General features: G+C 44.5%; 1 long non-coding RNA gene across 1 annotated transcript in view; it reads right to left on the bottom strand.

Annotated features, from left to right (window-relative positions):
• LOC109308389 overlaps positions 1–16,466 on the bottom strand; it is a 69,976-nt gene that overhangs the window by 36,903 nt on the left and 16,607 nt on the right. Inside the window, exon 3 of the long non-coding RNA XR_002100598.1 lies at positions 15,966–16,012. This is a non-coding gene — a long non-coding RNA (uncharacterized LOC109308389). The remainder of the gene's footprint in view (positions 1–15,965; positions 16,013–16,466) is intronic.

Raw genomic sequence — 16,466 nt, 5'->3', positions numbered from 1 at the left:
CGGAGGAACAGGTGAGGCTATTAGGGGTTGGAGGAGGCCTCATAGGAGCTCCACAGTAGCATGGGGACCCTGATGCCAGAGAAGGCACAGCGTTTGGGGTGCATTGACCCCAGCTCCAGAGCAAGGGGGGCAGTGAGGAGCTCCAGAGCAAGGGGGGCAGTGAGGAGCCCCAGAGCAAAGGGGGTGGCAGCAAGAAGCCCCCAAGGAGATAAAGGGAGGGCCAAGCCACAACAGGGTCCAGGTCAAAAACTACATCAGTGCCATCTGTGAGGCTTGGGCTGCAGTGTAGGGGTGGAAAAGGAGCCACAGATAGCGCCACCTGGTACCGGGATGCATAAAGTGGGCAGCCTCCTGCTAATTACATCAGTCAATTAATCAATTAAGATCAAGGTGTGGCAGGTGAGTAAGCAGGCAGTTAGCCCATAAAAGGAGGGCGGAGCCACCAATAGAAAGGCTCCAGTAGAGATACTCCTGTCACAATGGTGCATTGGCCGAGAAGACTTTATATGGCAGCATGCATCATAAGACGCTGGTTCGCCCATGTAAAGAAGAGAGCCCTTGGGCCCATCGGAGGAAGGAACAAGCATTGGATCAATTACATTGAACAGTGCAAGGCCTACTGGATTAAGCCAAAAGGCAACAGACCCTGTTATCCGCCGTGATTGAAAGCACCTGACCCCCGCCGATGATGCAGGTAGGACTGTGTGGCTATGGAGCCCGAGTCGATCCCAAGGCAGGAGATGAGCCCCCGCACTGTTGACAGAAGTAGTAGTAGAGGGGGAAAGAGTCATAGCTATACTGGACTTGGGCTCACAGCAGACGGTGGTCAGGAGCGATGTACTACCAACAAGAGAGAGGGAAAGAGGGAACCACGTGAGGACGCAGTGCTGGTGCAGGGATGCCCTCGTTTTTGACAGGGTGAGGGTCACTCTATGAATAGGCAACAAGACCTGCTGGATGCTAGTGGGGGTCTCAGAACATTTACCCTACTCAGTAGTACTGGACTGCGACTGGCTCGAGTTGCTAGAAGAGATAGTTAGTGTGAGGCGCAAGGAGACCACGGAGGGTTTCACGGGTGAAACTGAACAGAGGAAGCTGAACAAAGGGTGGATGTTGCCCATTTGTGGGAAGACGAGCATTTTCAGCTAGAACAGAATCAAGAGATGGATTTCCTGTTGGCACTACAGGAACACCTCGCTTGAAGAAACAACAAGGTATTGGGATTGGAACTGATGAGGGCAACCCCAAGGTTCAAGGTAAGAAATGGCCTCCTATACCGGATTGAGCAAGGGAAACCAGAAGGAGGGGAGGTCGCTCAGCTGTTGGTCCTGCGGCGATACCAACGGGCCTTATTGAAAGTGGCTCATGAGCTCTCCATGGGTGGGCATTTGGGCCAGGACAAAACAGAGGCACGCATCTGGGCAAGGTTTTTTGGCCAGGACTGGTGCGGGAAGTCACACGATATTGTGCTTCATGTCCCGTCTGCCAGAAAGTGAACCCAAGGCTGCCCCCAAAGGCTCCTTTTATTCCAATGCCTCTGGTAAAGGTCCCCTTTGAGAGCGTAGCGGTGGACATCATGGGGCCACTTCCCTGCAGTAGCACGGGGAACCAATATATACTAGTGCTATTAGACTATGTGACTAGGTACCCGGAAGCAGTACTGATGTGGACAGTGTCTGCACCGAATGTGGTGAATGAGCTGTTAAAGACATTCTCCCAAGTAGGACTTCCTAAGGAAATACTGACTGATCAAGGAACGAACTTTACATCTTGTGTGTTTGAAGCAGTGAGTAAAACCTTGGGGATCAAACATCTGAAGACAGCCGTATATCATCCCCAAATGGATGGGCTTGTGAAACGTTTTAATCAGACACTGAACTAAATGTTGAAAAAGTTCATGGTTGAGAGCCCGCAGAATTGGGAGAAAATGATACCACCTTTGTTTGCAGTAAGAGAAGCACCCCAGGCCTCGACTGGGTTCTCACCGTTTGAGTTGTTGTATGGCCGGCAACCAAGAGGAATTCTGGACCTAATTAAGGAGGGTTGGGAGGAACAGCAGAATAGAGACCAGAACGTCCTTCAATACATGATCCAACTGCGGAAACACCTTGAAGCGGCCCGGAACATGCTCGTGGGAAATCTTCGAGAAGCCCAGCAATGACAAGCGCAGCATTACAACTGAGGCGCCCAGGAAAGGAGATTCCATGTGGGGGACAGCGTGTTGGTTTTGCTGCCAGACAGCGAGAGCAAGTTACTTGCTCGGTGGCAGAGGCCCTACGAGGTCATATGCTAAATGCGGCCCGTGGATTATGAAGTGTACCAGACCGATAAGAAGAAAAAGAGGCAAGTAGACCATGTCAATATGTTGAAGAGGTGGGAAGACTGGGACTGTATGTATTTAGCCCCTCATCCTGAAGAGTTGGAATTGGGACCTACGTTAACAGAGAAAGTTGGCTGGGGGACGTAGAACTGGCCGGGCGACTGTCGGAAGTCCAGAGAAGACAGGCTGCCAAGTTGGTCAAGGAGTATGAAGACGTGTTCCAGGGAACCCCTGGAGAAGCCCGGGGCGTGGTGCACCAGATAAAAACTCTTCCGGGCCTGGTAGTACGTGAGAATTGGGAGACGGATCCCCCAGTGACTCCAAGACCTGATAAGAGCAGAGATTATAACGATGCTGGAGAAGGGTATTATCTGCAAATCTCACAGCGACTGGCAGAGCCCCATCATTTTGCCTGATGGAAAAATCCGCCTCTCTGTTGACTACTGGAAGGTAAATGTAGTGGCTAAGTTTGACGCCTATCCGATGCCACGAGTAGATGAACTGGTGGAGAGCATCGGGCAAACTAACTACATCTCCACATTAGACTTGACCAAAGGCTACTGGCAGGTCCCAGTGGCCCACAAAGATCAGGAAAAAACAGCGTTCACCACTCCGTGGGGTCTTTTTCAATTTCGACAAATGTCATTTGGATTGCACAGAGCTGTGGGCACATTCCAGCGATTAATGGACAGAGTTTTGGCTCCCCATGGGGGTTACGCCATGGCATACATTGATGACATCGTGATATACACAGAGGGCTGGGCTGAGCAGCTCACCGCACTGAGGGCAGTACTGTGAGATTTAAGAAGGGCTGGGCTAACAGCCAACCCAAAGAAATGTATGGTAGGGAAAAAGGAAATGCAATACCTGGGGTTCCTAGTAGGAAGCGGGAAAGTGAGACCTTTGTTGAGCAAAGTGGAGGAGTGCAGAAATATCAAGCACCCCGTACTAAAAAGAAAAGGAGGGCTTTCCTGGGACTGGCCGGTTATTACAGAAAGTTTATATTCCGCTTTGTGGATGTAGTGGTACATTACATTGACAAACATGATAAAAGCGGGGCTCTAACCAAAGTGAAATGGACATCAGAAGTGGAAGAGGCATTCCGAGCTGTGAAGGACGTGCTGTGCCTACAACCGCTCTTGTATACTCCGGATTTCAGTAAACCTTTCCTGGTGCAGACCGATGTGTCAGATGTGGCTATCGGAGCTGTGTTGGTACAGAAAGAAAGAGAAGAAGAACACCCTATAGCGTACATAAGTAGAAAATTACACCCCCCAGAACAAAGTTATGCCACAGTGGAGAAAGAGTGTCTGGTGATAAAGTGGGATATTGAGACACTGCGATATTATTTGTTAGGGCGGCGGTTCACCTTGGTTACCGACCACGCGCCCCTGCACTGGCTGCAGAGCATAAAGAAGTATAATATAAGGCTGATGAGATGGGCCCTTAGTCTGCAGCAGTATTGTTTTGAGGTAAAACACCACCCTGGAACCAAAAACGGAAATGCTGACTTCCTCTCGAGACAATATGAGGAAGAAGTGGGGCCAAGTAGAACAGGAGAATACCGGATAAGGAAGAAAAACAGAGGGGTGACAGGAAGGCAGACCCCCAACAACTGCAGTGATGTACCAGCCGCCCCCGTCAGAGAGGTATGCCATGGCCAGAACCTGGGAAAGAGCTGAGAGGAGTGCACCAGATGGATGGAGCACCAGGGGAGAATGAGCACTCAGCTCAGTGAGTCGGGAGTTAAGGGGGGGAGGTGTGTCGCAGAGCACTCAGGTGCGCTGCGCCTGAGAGCAGAGGAACAGCTCGGGAGAGGCCCTAGTGGCAAGAAGGGGGAGGCTCAGCTGCCAGTCACCAGGGCAGCCAAAGTCACAGGTGCTGGTTGCTAGGGTAACCAGTGGGGCCAGCTGACAGGAAGGGGCAGGGCCTGGCCCATATAAGCCCAGGCAGGAGGCCAGGAGGGCAGTTCCCCTCTGGCGACTAAGGGAGGAGGAGCTCGGCTAGTACAAACAGAGGGGAGAACTCTGACTGGGTGAGCATCCTCTGGTCGCTGCTGGGGTTGGAGCGTTTTCCTGGTAGGGATTGAATGCTGTTTGGCCGGATGGTCTAGTTTTTTATGTTATAGCCCAGGGGCTTTGGGTTTTTGTGTTTACAGTTTTAATCGGAGGACCGGGTGAGGCTATTAGGGGTTGGAGGAGGCCTCATAGGAGCTCCACAGTAGCGTGGGGACCCTGGTGCCAGAGAAGGCACAGCGTTTGGGGTGCATTGACCCCAGCCCCAGAGCAAGGGGGGCAGTGAGGAGCCCCAGAGCAAGGGGGGTGGCAGTGAGAAGCCCCCAAGGAGATAAAGGAGAGGGCCAAGCCACAACAGGGTCCAGGTCAAAAACTACATCAGTGCCATCTGCGAGGCTTGGGCTGCCGTGTAGGGGTGGAAAAGGAGCCACAGATAGCACCACCTGGCACCAGGGCGCATAAAGTGGGCAGCCTCCTGCTAATTACATCAGTCAATTAATCAATTAAGGTCAAGGTGTGGCAGGTGAGTAAGCAGGCAGTTAGCCCATAACAGAAGGGCGGAGCCACCAATAGAAAGGCTCCAGTAGAGATACTCCTGTCACATTCACATAAACCCAGAGATTTCAAGTAGCAAGCCATAGTGTGAAAACATTCTGACCTGTTGTGGTTTTTCCAAGTTTTTTGCAATAGAAAAATTGCTCTTTTTTCTGTAGTAAAAAAAATAACTGAAAGCTAAGAGCTGGCATTTTCCAATGGGTGCCTTGAGTCTCTAGTGGATCACTTGGGCAGATGCTTATCTGCTCCCGAATTTTCAATGAACATTTTAATTGTTCATCAGCTATTCCAAGGATTTACCCCACTATAGAGGTAAATGAGAAATCCAAAATCTTTTGCTTGAGTGGAGTCAGCAGTTGGGGTCTGTACCAAATGTTTTTCTAATCCTGTGGTTAGGAAAGCTAATGTATATATAACCATTAATTTCCTTGATACCAAGAATTTTAAGAAAGATCAAATATAATTAGGCAATGATCATAATTGCTTTCTCCTTGGCTCAAATATTTTGTTCCTATATCTTTTATCTCTTGAAATTCCAAATTCCATTATCTCTAATCTATTTAATTTCTCAATATAGAAGGAACACACTTCACTCAGCTTTATGCTCCCAGAAAAGTGTGGTGTGGATGATCTCTATCTGAATATTCATGATGAAAACTTGCTCCAGAGAGCAATAAAAATATTTTACTTAATGGAAGAAAAGATTCTGTTAAAAGCTACTACACACAAGGTCATGTAGAAGAAAATTATGGCCTATGCCCACAAGCATTATGTATCAGCACTTTTAACAAATGATCCTTTTATTTTAGACTCTCTATTTTCATTTAAACTCTTTGGTCTTCCTATAGGCTTCAGAATGGCTTTTCTGGATGCTGTGTCTGTTTTTCATCTACATGCTGAGAATAACATAACGTTTTCACACCTTGAAGTGTCAATATTTTTAAAGGGATTATTACAGATATTTCCTCTGATCAGAGAATTTCCTTCTTTGTAAGATTTAAACACAGAAGTAGCAAGTCTCCTGAGTCCTCCATTTGCAGCATTAGCCAAATGCCAGCTACAACACCTTTCTGAGAGAGACTCATTTCTAGTCACTATCCCATTGATATGTTGAATGCTGGGAATTTTAATGGCAGATGCACCATATACACACATTTTCATAGAGGCAATGCCTCTTTTCTGACTTGTCGTCAATTCATTCCAAAAGTTATGGTATCAGAATTAAATAATTAGACAGTTAATTTACCCACTTTCTTTCCTTGCTTCTCACCATTTTCTTACCTAAGCCTTATATTAGTATAGATATGGCAAAGGCATTGTCTATTTAATTGATATAAAATATTTGGAATATCAGCTAACGTATTCATAACTTATGCCCAAGGAATAGAAAGAAAAGCTCTTTCTTCCCAAGAATATCCAATTAGATATTCTTTGGAGAACAAATTGCCAAGCTATCACTCCCAGGCCTCAAGCTATCATGGCACTTTCATTTAGGATCCAGTCACCTTTAGGACCTTTATGAATCATTGTGCTATAGAAAAGGCAGCAAGAGCTTATATTTGCTTTTGCAAGGTGGTTCTTTAATCCCAACTCTCATAAGACTGTGATATCTCACCTCCTTGAGACCACTGCTTGGGAGTCCCTAGAAGTAGAATACTTGCAGACTACCACTCAAAGCAAAGGAGTTTTCCAAGTTACAGTATCCAGCGTTCTTCAAAATGTGTTGCCTATATGTTCCATCTTCCTAATATACAGGTCCACTTCCTGGATTTTGTTTGCTGAAGAAAATTAGAGGTATTTGGTCAGATCCTCCATTTTAATGTTCTCAGGATGACAGACGTGAGAGCAGCTAGGGTACAGGTATGGATCAGTGGGCATGGCTGATCAAAACATTCTGATCTGTAGGGATGTAGAAGCATGCAGGAATGGAACAAACATGGACAACACATCTCAGAGAACTCCAGTTAGTTTAAGTAATATTTTTACAGGAGTGGAGTGCAGGATTGAAACTTAAGTGTTTGCATATTACTGAGAACCACTAAGCTAGTTGCTTCCAGTCTAACCTGTGTGATTTGGTGCCAGCTATCAGTGCTATGCAGTTTCTGGACATTTAACAAGTAGGTTGTTACTAGCATGGAGACCTGGACACTGAGACTAGACATTGTAACAATAAGATGCCTGGAGAGTCAGATGGCGCTGAGATACAGATGTGGAAACTAAGGTTTTGTAGACAATGGTTCTACTTGTGAATAAAGGATTCAGGACCAACTGTACTGTCTAAAACCTAGCTAATCTGGCCAATTGCCAGAAGGAATCCTGGAAGGAATGGTAGGCCAGTTGATTAGGCAGTTATTCTAATGGAAATTTACAGTAGCATAGCATGGGTCTCCAGGGCCCAGGGGCCAATGCTTCCATTTGCACCCCCTTGTCTGCAGCCGATCACCGAGTGGGGGAGGGAGGGTTCTCCTGGTAGCTGATTGCCAAGCCTGGAAGCTCCAGGCTGGCACCCAGAGGCGTGGCCCCTTCCTGACCCCTGTCACTATGCTACTGGAAATTTATATCGACATTTTTAAATTTAAGAAAGTAAACTGTAGCTGTATATTTCCTTTTCATTTTTAACTTCTGTTTTTTAGAATGACTACTAAGATCAGGAAGGACATACTCTGTAGGACCAAAGTAATTACCTCTGCTACTGGTATATTTTAATGGCAGGAAATGGATTTGTGAAACAGTTATGGAAGCCATTTCAGTTTTTACCTGTGTACTATTTCTTTCTCTTAGAACATTAATAGCATTTGAGATGCTATAGATCTTCATCGAGGATTCTGTTGTGATATCTGTTTGTTGTATTTTCTTAAAAGGTATATACCTCTTACTAAATGGTCTTATGTCACAGAGACATTAATTAGCATGAGGAAAACAGGAGTTGGTGGCTGATGTAGAACAATGTACTGTAACAGCTAACCTCACACAGGTCTGATATCTGTGACATGACATCATCAGAATGTACTCCTTCCTCCTGGAGCCGTCTGAAACATCTGCAGTCAAACATACAGATGTCTGATCAGTTTCTTTGGTCATCTATAGACTCGCTGGGTGCGTCTACACATGCATATGATCTGGGATCAGTTTACTCATGAGTAAACTATTGGAGACTAAATGCTTCTGGACAGGCATCTACACATGCAAGAAAGTGGGAGCAGATTTGCTCCTAATGGCATCAAACTGATTCTGCTTCCTGGAACCCTGCAATGGGCCCCTGCCACCACCAGGGAGCGCTCTAGCTCCCCCTTCCCCTGCTAGCCCAGGGGTTGGCAGGGAGCACCAGGGCTGGGATATTACACCCTTTCCCCAGGGGCTGCCTGGAGCTCCTGACCACAGCTCTCCAGTGAGGGGCAAAGGACTTGGAAAGCTGCAGGAGAAGGGCAGGTCCCAGGCCCCTGCCCTGATCCACCGGTGGGGCAGCTAGCAGCTACCTCACTGCTAGCAGCTCCACCAGCAAATCACCCGATTGGGGCATGGGGCTGGGGCCTGCCTCTGATCAGAACAGTTCCCAGTCCCTGTGGAGTGGAAGCTGGGGAGCTTGTTCCCTGCTCAACTCCATGAGTGCAGAGCTGGGTGTGGAATAGGCTCCCCAGCCCCTGCCACCAGGGAACTCCCAGCACCAGCTCTACAACCGTGGTGCTGGGAGATAAGGATCTCCATGGTCACAGGGCTCAGGGTGGGCGATCCTTATCTCCCAATGCCAACTCTGTGGTTGCAAGGCTGGCATTGGAAAATAAAGGTCTCCCAGACCGTGATCATGATGGTGAAGTAGGAGCTGAGAGATAAGTATCTTCCAGCCCCCACTACCCAACTGTGATCTTGGAGCAGGGAGCCTGGAGCTCCCTACTGCCATGGCAGGGGGACATAGTCCTGGCCCAGGCTCTGGTGGCAGAGCCCACCCCAGTAGTAGGCAGCTTCTAAGGATAGGGAGCAATCTCCTACCACCTGGTGGCCAGTCAGGCATCTATATGAGTGCTACTGTGCTGTTATTAATGAAAGGTACATTTGCTATTTGTATTTGCAGATAGTAAATTTATTTGTGATTAGCGAGGTTTACTGTGCAGTAAACGTGTACGTGTAGATGCATATGCCTACTGCACCGTAAACTATACTCCTGCGCAGTAAAGCATCTCATATAGATGTGCCCACTGACCTCCCTACTTACTGGAATACTGTCATTCTTGTATTGAGGGACTGCTGCTGATGCCACTGGCAGTGAACATTTAACCACAACTGTAAACAATAAGTGATACCTGAGAAATTAGAAAAGCTGTGTAGGTGAGGGTGACATCAGAAAGTATTTTCCCACAATGATCTCAAAAACAATTAAAGATATTCACTAAATCAAAGCTAAATTAGATGGAAAAGACCTATTAGACAGAAACCTGGGGTCTAATTCTGTCATCCTCAAACTTCTGTGACAAGAACAAGTTAGATCCAACCTCTATGGATCTGTTCCCATTGAGGTCAATAGCAAAACTCACTGATTTCAGCCCTTCCTCCAATGGACAGTCCCTCTGAAATACTCCACTCCTTGAATAGGAATGGAAGAAATGAGCCTTTGAAATATTCAGATTTACCTAGATGGTATGGTGGTTTGTGGATTAATCAGGTCTGGTTTGGAGAATTGAGTCAGCTAGTTACAATTATATTGTAAATTAAAACAGGAAAAGCCTAGATTTAAATGCAATGACATGTATAAATAAAAGGTAAGGGTTAAAAGCATTTAGGAAGGACTGAATTTAAATAATAAAACATAAAAGAAAAAAATATATACTAGAACTAACAACTTATCAAACTTCAGAGCATTATGGCTCTTACGCTACCAGATATCCACGTTTCACATTGTGCTCTGTGCAGAGTCCTGGTGAAGTCAACAAGACCACAGTGCATGGAAGAAGATGTGGCCTGGAGGATCAGGGGATTTTGAATATGCTATATTCCATTCTGCTCTTTGCCTAGTGTTTGTCTCTCCAGATGGGAAGCCTTTTGGGAACCAAGAGTAAATACTTGAGTTGTTCCCTTTCTTTGTGTTTATACAATACCTAGGCTGCAAACAAATATCACATGTATTCCAAGATAAGCCATTTTATCCTGGGACAAAGTACAGTTGTACAGATGACTGTCTGTTGTCCTGGGATAAATCCTAATAAAGTTCCCTGGATAAGAGGTAGTAACAGTTTATCCTGGGTTATTGTGAAGTACAACAGTACAGTTGTCTTGGAATTGTATCACTGAATCAATAGCAGAAAAGTGGCACTGTATTTAGTCACTCACTAAACCCTGATTAGAAGAGTGATATGTGTACATGCCAATCCTGCAATGTTTTTGTTCCAGGACAAACAGGCATAATTGATTCAGGGGCAAATGTAACATCTATTCTGAACCCTAGTGTAACATGACACCCCCCCCCACCTCTGCTTCTTGAGCACGCTCACAATTAAGATCACGATCATAATTTCTTAAACCAGGGGCTTTCAACCTTTTAAATCAGTGTATCCCTGGAGGCCGGATGTTAAGGGTGGGGACAGAAGGGGGGGTGTGCGGCCGGACATGGAGCAGTGGTGGGTGCTGCATGAGAGCTTCCCCTGCCCCTGTGTCTATCCAGGTAGGTGGCACCTGCGCAGCAGTGCGGGATGGTACGCATACCCGCAGCTGACAACCCCTGATGTAAACCAGCTGTGTATTTTATAAAATATCGAGACAAATCTGAAGAGCATTCAAGCCTTTATCCTTCAATTGACACAGTTGATCTGCAGGTTCAGGCTCAACATGTTGACTATAATATCCATAAAAGAGGATGCAGAAGGTAATGAAGGTCAGTGGTGTAAACTTTTGCGAATGTAGCTCACAAACACACAGGACTACATTCTGCTTGTTCAGCACAACAAAGTCGGTGCAGTATTAAGTCCTGTTTAAGAAGTACATAGGATATATTAGGCTGTCCTTTTGCATAATAATGAATTTCATTACATCATTATCCACTAGAATGGGAAGCAAAATTTGGCCCATAAAGCTCTTCAGATTTCAGTTGCCTTGTTACACTTTGGAATAGTCACTAAAAAATCTAACAGCTCTTTGAAACAAACTGAATTTCTGACACATGGATGTTGACAAATGCTCAGAACAGGAAAAAAAGCGTCTTGATGAAATAATGACAAGTTACTTAAACCTTTGTATTTCATAATAGACATTTCAGAAAGTAAACGTTGAGAATATGAACTTTATTTTTGTAAAAATTAAAGATATCACTAATAACATTTATTTATTAGCTGCAAAATTAACTGGCATCTCATGTTTCCATAAAATACATTTTTGTGTTGAACAGGTGTAACTGAGTTTTATTACTTATATTTTTATGAAGCTAGAGGAATATATGGACAAATGGCTATAAAGCCATACGTAAATTTTAAGGTTCCAGGAATTTATTTTTTCAGAAGATGGTAAAATTAACTGGCTAACCATTTCACTTATGATGTCCTCTCACACCTGTCATGAAATATGGTGTGATAATATGTGCTGCACATTAATATTTTACTTCTTAAAACCTGAAGAAATTACTGTTTAGATCGTTTATTTCCAGTAATGTATATTTTCAGTGATTCAGTGCAGTCAAGAGCTGACAAATGGTATGAAGTTCAAAGCATACATATAAATTAGTTAGTTTTTAACATAGGTGCATTCACCTACCTGTTAGATGTTTATAGCTGCATGAGTGCTTTATATGAAAAAATAATGGCTTGCTATCATCAAAGAAATACCAAGCTAATCACTTTCTTTGCACAGTCCTGGACTGATTAGCCAATATGGAAGTATAAACAATATTATGTTTGATTACTTGTGTATTTATTTTAAAAGACTGCAGGAAATCTTTTATTTTAAACAGTGAAATAGACACAGCAGTTGGGACTTTGCAATCTACTGATTAGAAATACTGGTATTTCTAATCTCTTTTCTAAATGAGCATACCTTTTTTCTTGGAGATTAAGATGATATCCAGCTAAAAAGACTGTATACCAAACCTAAAGGATTATATTATCTATAATCTACATGCACTATCAGTGCTCTTTGACACCACTCTAAATCCTTTCTTCAAGATGGACAGATATTCTCTGTATTTGTTTACATGGAGATTACGGGCCTGATCCTGAGAGGTGCTGAGAGCTTTCAATTTTGAGTTATTTCAGTAGCTACTGGGGACACTCAGCAGGCAGACGGAACTAATCCTGTGGCAAAAAGCAGTAATCGATCACTAGTTTAAGACAGAATTAGACACATGGAGATGAATTCAACAGTGCCATAACTTAGGCAAGCATTGTAATTTAGGCAAGCGGTTTTTGTTCCCTGATCTCTTTGACCATAGTTGCAATACTGTAACTGTAAAGTAAACAGGGTGTAATCAGGAGACAAATTTTTAGAAAGGAAAGTTGACCGTATTCTTAGCAAATGTAATGCTGTGAAAAGCTCCCCCCAAAATCACTGAAAGCTGAAGTCCCTTAGCCACAGAGAAAATGGGTATAGTACAAACAAGTCCATTTAAACTTCACTGTTAATATGCTTCAGACTTAAACCTAGGTGATCACAAGTACGGTGAGGCATTGGCTCAGTCTTCAATGTCTGGTCTATCCTTAGCCTTTCTACAGGGAGTATCATTAAATGTGCCAATTAGTGTCAAATGCAATAATGACTTTTTACTGAGAGGTGAGGCTTTTTTGTGATATATTTTATTGGACTAAAGTAACTGTGCAGTTGGAAGAGCTCTTGGAAAAGCTTTCAGGCATCAAGTGCCCTTCCTCAGGTCACTAAGGACTTCTATTCATTAGGAATGGGAGTAAACCTTCATTTCATTTCATGGAGACAGCATTGATCACCAACTGGTATGGAATTGTAACTGCTGTCAGTCTGCTTTAGATCCGAATTACAATTTACAGGTGGATTCTAACTTTTCCATTTTTATTTCCTTTTTCTTTTCCGTCTCTGTCTACATATTTTGGTATAGAAAATCTAGATGAGGAGAAAATATTGCAAAATATGGTGTATTAAGTGCTGCTGAGTATTTTTCCCCGTTAATTTTTCATTTAAATCTGAAATAGATACAAACGACATATTGATGGTTCTTTATTTTTTTTAACAAGGTCAAATCAGTTCCAAATTCAATTGGACAAAGCCTAACAGTCAAGTTCCAAAATTTCACTGAGCAAAACTGAATCGCCAAGGCTGTGTGGCTCTGTCATTGGGCAATAGCATTCCCTTTAAGCTGCACGGTGTGCGCAGCTGCACAGGTGTGCCTAGCAGTGTGCCATGAATGCGGCTGCACACACTGCACAGCTTAAAGGGAATGCTGCTGGGCAAGTATCCTCCTTCCCAGAGCCATTGGTCTCAGGCTTCGGATACTCCCCAAATTCGGGCAGGCATCCTACATACAAGTCCCAGCCCTGAAGGTCTTGAGGTTCAGAAGCCCGCGGCCTTTCTTGATCTTAGCCAGAAGGCTGAGTTGCTTCCACTAGAAAAACTGTGCCTCTTCCAAGACTTCTTTTTCAGCTGATCAGGCTTTTAAATGACTGTGAAAAGAAGGTAGCAAGATTGTACAAATCTGGGGCAGGCACTCCTCTCTCAGGCTAAAAGCAAAGACTAGTTTATCTAAGGTCTGATTGTCCCAGGTTTGACTCCTGGGGGGCAGTCTTTTGTCATGCATCTCAAATGGCAGTTAACTGGAATTAGCTCCAGTTGTCCCAGAAAAAGTGCTATCTCACTACATCACAAACACTGGTGCAAAAGTTGGAGAGGCCAACTAGGGGTCATGGTCTTCTTGACCTGCTGGTCACAAACAGAGAAGAATTGGCGGGGAATGTAGAAGTAGATGACAACTTGGATAGCAGCGACCATGAAATGATTTGAATTCAGGATCCTGAGGAAAAGCAGAAAGGATAGCAGCAGAGTAAGGACCCTGGGCTTCAGAAAAGCAGATTTCAGACTCACTCAGGGAACTAATGGGCAGGATCCCTGGGAGGCCAATCTGAGGGGAAAAGACAACCAGCTCTCCTGGACTCATTTAAAAAAAAACAAAAAACCCCCACTGAGGGTGTAGGAACAAGCCATCCAGCGCACAGGAAGACTAGCAAGTGTGGCAGAAGACCAGTTTGGCTTAGCAGGGAATTCTTCAGTTGCCTAAAACATGAAAAGTAAGCTTACAAGAAGTGGAAACTTGGCTAAACAACTAGGGAGGAGTATAAGACTATTGCTTGGGCATGAAGGGATGAAATCAGGAAGGCCAAAGCGCAATTGGGAGTTGCAGGTAGTGAGGGATGTGAAGGGTAACAAGAAGGGTTTCTACAAGTATGTCAGGGACAAGAGGAAGGTCAGGGAAAGTGTGTATCCCTGACTGAATGGGAGAGGCAGCTAGGTGACAGATGATGTGGAAAAGGCTGAAGTACTTAATGTCTTTTTCACCTCAGTCTTCACAGGCAAGGCCAGCTCCCAGATTACTGCACCTGGCCCCAGAGTTTAGGGTGGAGGTGAGCAGCTGTGGTGAAAGAACAGATTGGGGACTAGTTAGAAAAGCTTAGATGTATGTAAATCCATGGAGCTGGATGCAATGCACCCAAGGGTGCTGAGGAAGTTGGTCAGTGTGACTGCAGAGTCACTGGCCATTATCTTTGAAAACTCATAGTGATTGGGAAAGGTCCCAGATGTTTGAAAAAGGGCAAATATAGTGCCCATCTTTAAGGATGAAAAGGAGGAGGATTTGGGGTACTACAGAGAAGTCAGCAGAAATCCATTTCTAAGTATTTGGAGGAGAAAGTGGTAATTAATTAAGAACAGTCAACATGGATTCACCAAGGGCAAGATATGCCCTGGCCAACCTGATCGCCTTCTATGATAAAACGACTGGCTCTGTGGAGGCATGGAGAGCCGTGGACGTGATATACCTTGACTTCAGCAAAGCTTTTGATACATCTTCCACAACATTCTCGCAAGCAAGCGAAGGAAGTATGGAGTGGATAAATGGACTGTAAGGTGGATAGAAAACTGGATGGATTATCAAGCTCAGAGGGTACTAATCAATGGCTCAGCGTCTAGTTGGCATCTGGTATCAAGTGGAATGCACCAGAGGTTGGGCCCGGGGCTGGTTTTATTCAATATCTTCACCAATAACCTGAAATATGGAATGCAGTGCACCCTCAGCAAGTTTACAGATGACACCTAGCTGGGGGGGAGAGGAGAAGGGGCAGGGGGAGTAGTGGATATTCTGGAGAGTGTGGCAAGGATTCAGAAAGACTTTGACAAACTGGAGATTGGAGGACTGGACCAAAAGAAATCTCATGAGGTTCAATAAAGATAAGTGCAAAGTCCTGCACTTAGGACACAACAATCCCATGCAGTGGTACAGGCTAGAGACTGAATGGCTAAGTAACAGCTCTGCAGAAAAGGCCCTGGGAGTTACAGTGGACAAGAAGCTAAATATGAGCCAAAAGTGTGCCCTTGTTGCAAAAAAAGAAAAAAACTAATGCCAGCCTTCAACTACCTGAAGGGAGGTTCCAAAGAGGTTAGAACTAGACTGTTCTCAGTGGTGGCAGATGACAGAGCATGAAGCAATGGTCCCAAGTTGCAGCAAGGGAAGTTTAGGTTAGATATTAGGAAAAACTTTCTCATTATGAGGGTAGTAAAGCACCTCATAATGCTTTACAATGTAACTTTACCCAGAGAGGTTGTGGAATCTCCATTCTTAGAGGTTTTTAAGATCCAGCTGAACAAAACCTTGGCTGGGATGATCTAGTTGGAGATGGTCCTGCTTTGAGCAGGGGGTGGACTAGATGACCTCCTGAGGTTCCATCTCTGTTTTCTGCTTTCTGCCCTTTGCTCCCTGCCCACTCTGCTTCTTTTTTCTGCTTCCTGCCCTATCTACTGTTGTGTTGCCCCCTCCCTGATTTGCTGTGTGCCACACACACAACCTGCTCATGCCACTTATGTGCAGCAGGTTGGCTACCCCTGTTTAAAACATAGGCCCTAATTCTGCTTGCCTTACTCACGTGAATAATTCTTTAAGCAAGAAGTCCATGGGCTCCAAGCGGGTTACCTGAGTAGGGAAAGCAAACAGGATTTGGTTTCAGATTTCCCAGTAACTGAGTGTGATTAATAATACGAAAATTCAAGAGAAATCATATTGTAAGCACCACAAAAACCAAAATAAAAAAATAAACAAAATCTGTAAACAAAAGTTTTCACTCTAAGATATGTTATAGGAATTTAGGATGCTCTTTTAGAGGTTGTGGAGGATTTTAGAGGTTGTGTTAGTTGCATTTAAAGCCTGAAAAGAGAAATTGTTTAATACACTAAATTATATGTTATTGTGACTCGAGTATAACACATCCTTTTTTAAAAATACAAATGATCAAGAACAGCTTTTCCATCCTAATAAGTTGTTCTTTTTTAAACTGGATCCTTTCTTATAGTTTCATAGTTTCTAGGGTCAGAAGGGACCTGAGCAGATTATCTAGTCCGACCCCCTGCCATGGCAGGAAAGAGTACTG

Source organism: Crocodylus porosus, unplaced genomic scaffold, assembly GCF_001723895.1.
Source record: "Crocodylus porosus isolate Cpor-Errol unplaced genomic scaffold, CroPor_comp1, whole genome shotgun sequence".
NCBI classification, from domain to species: Eukaryota; Metazoa; Chordata; order Crocodylia; family Crocodylidae; genus Crocodylus; species Crocodylus porosus.
This window is presented reverse-complemented; position numbering and strand designations above follow the sequence as displayed.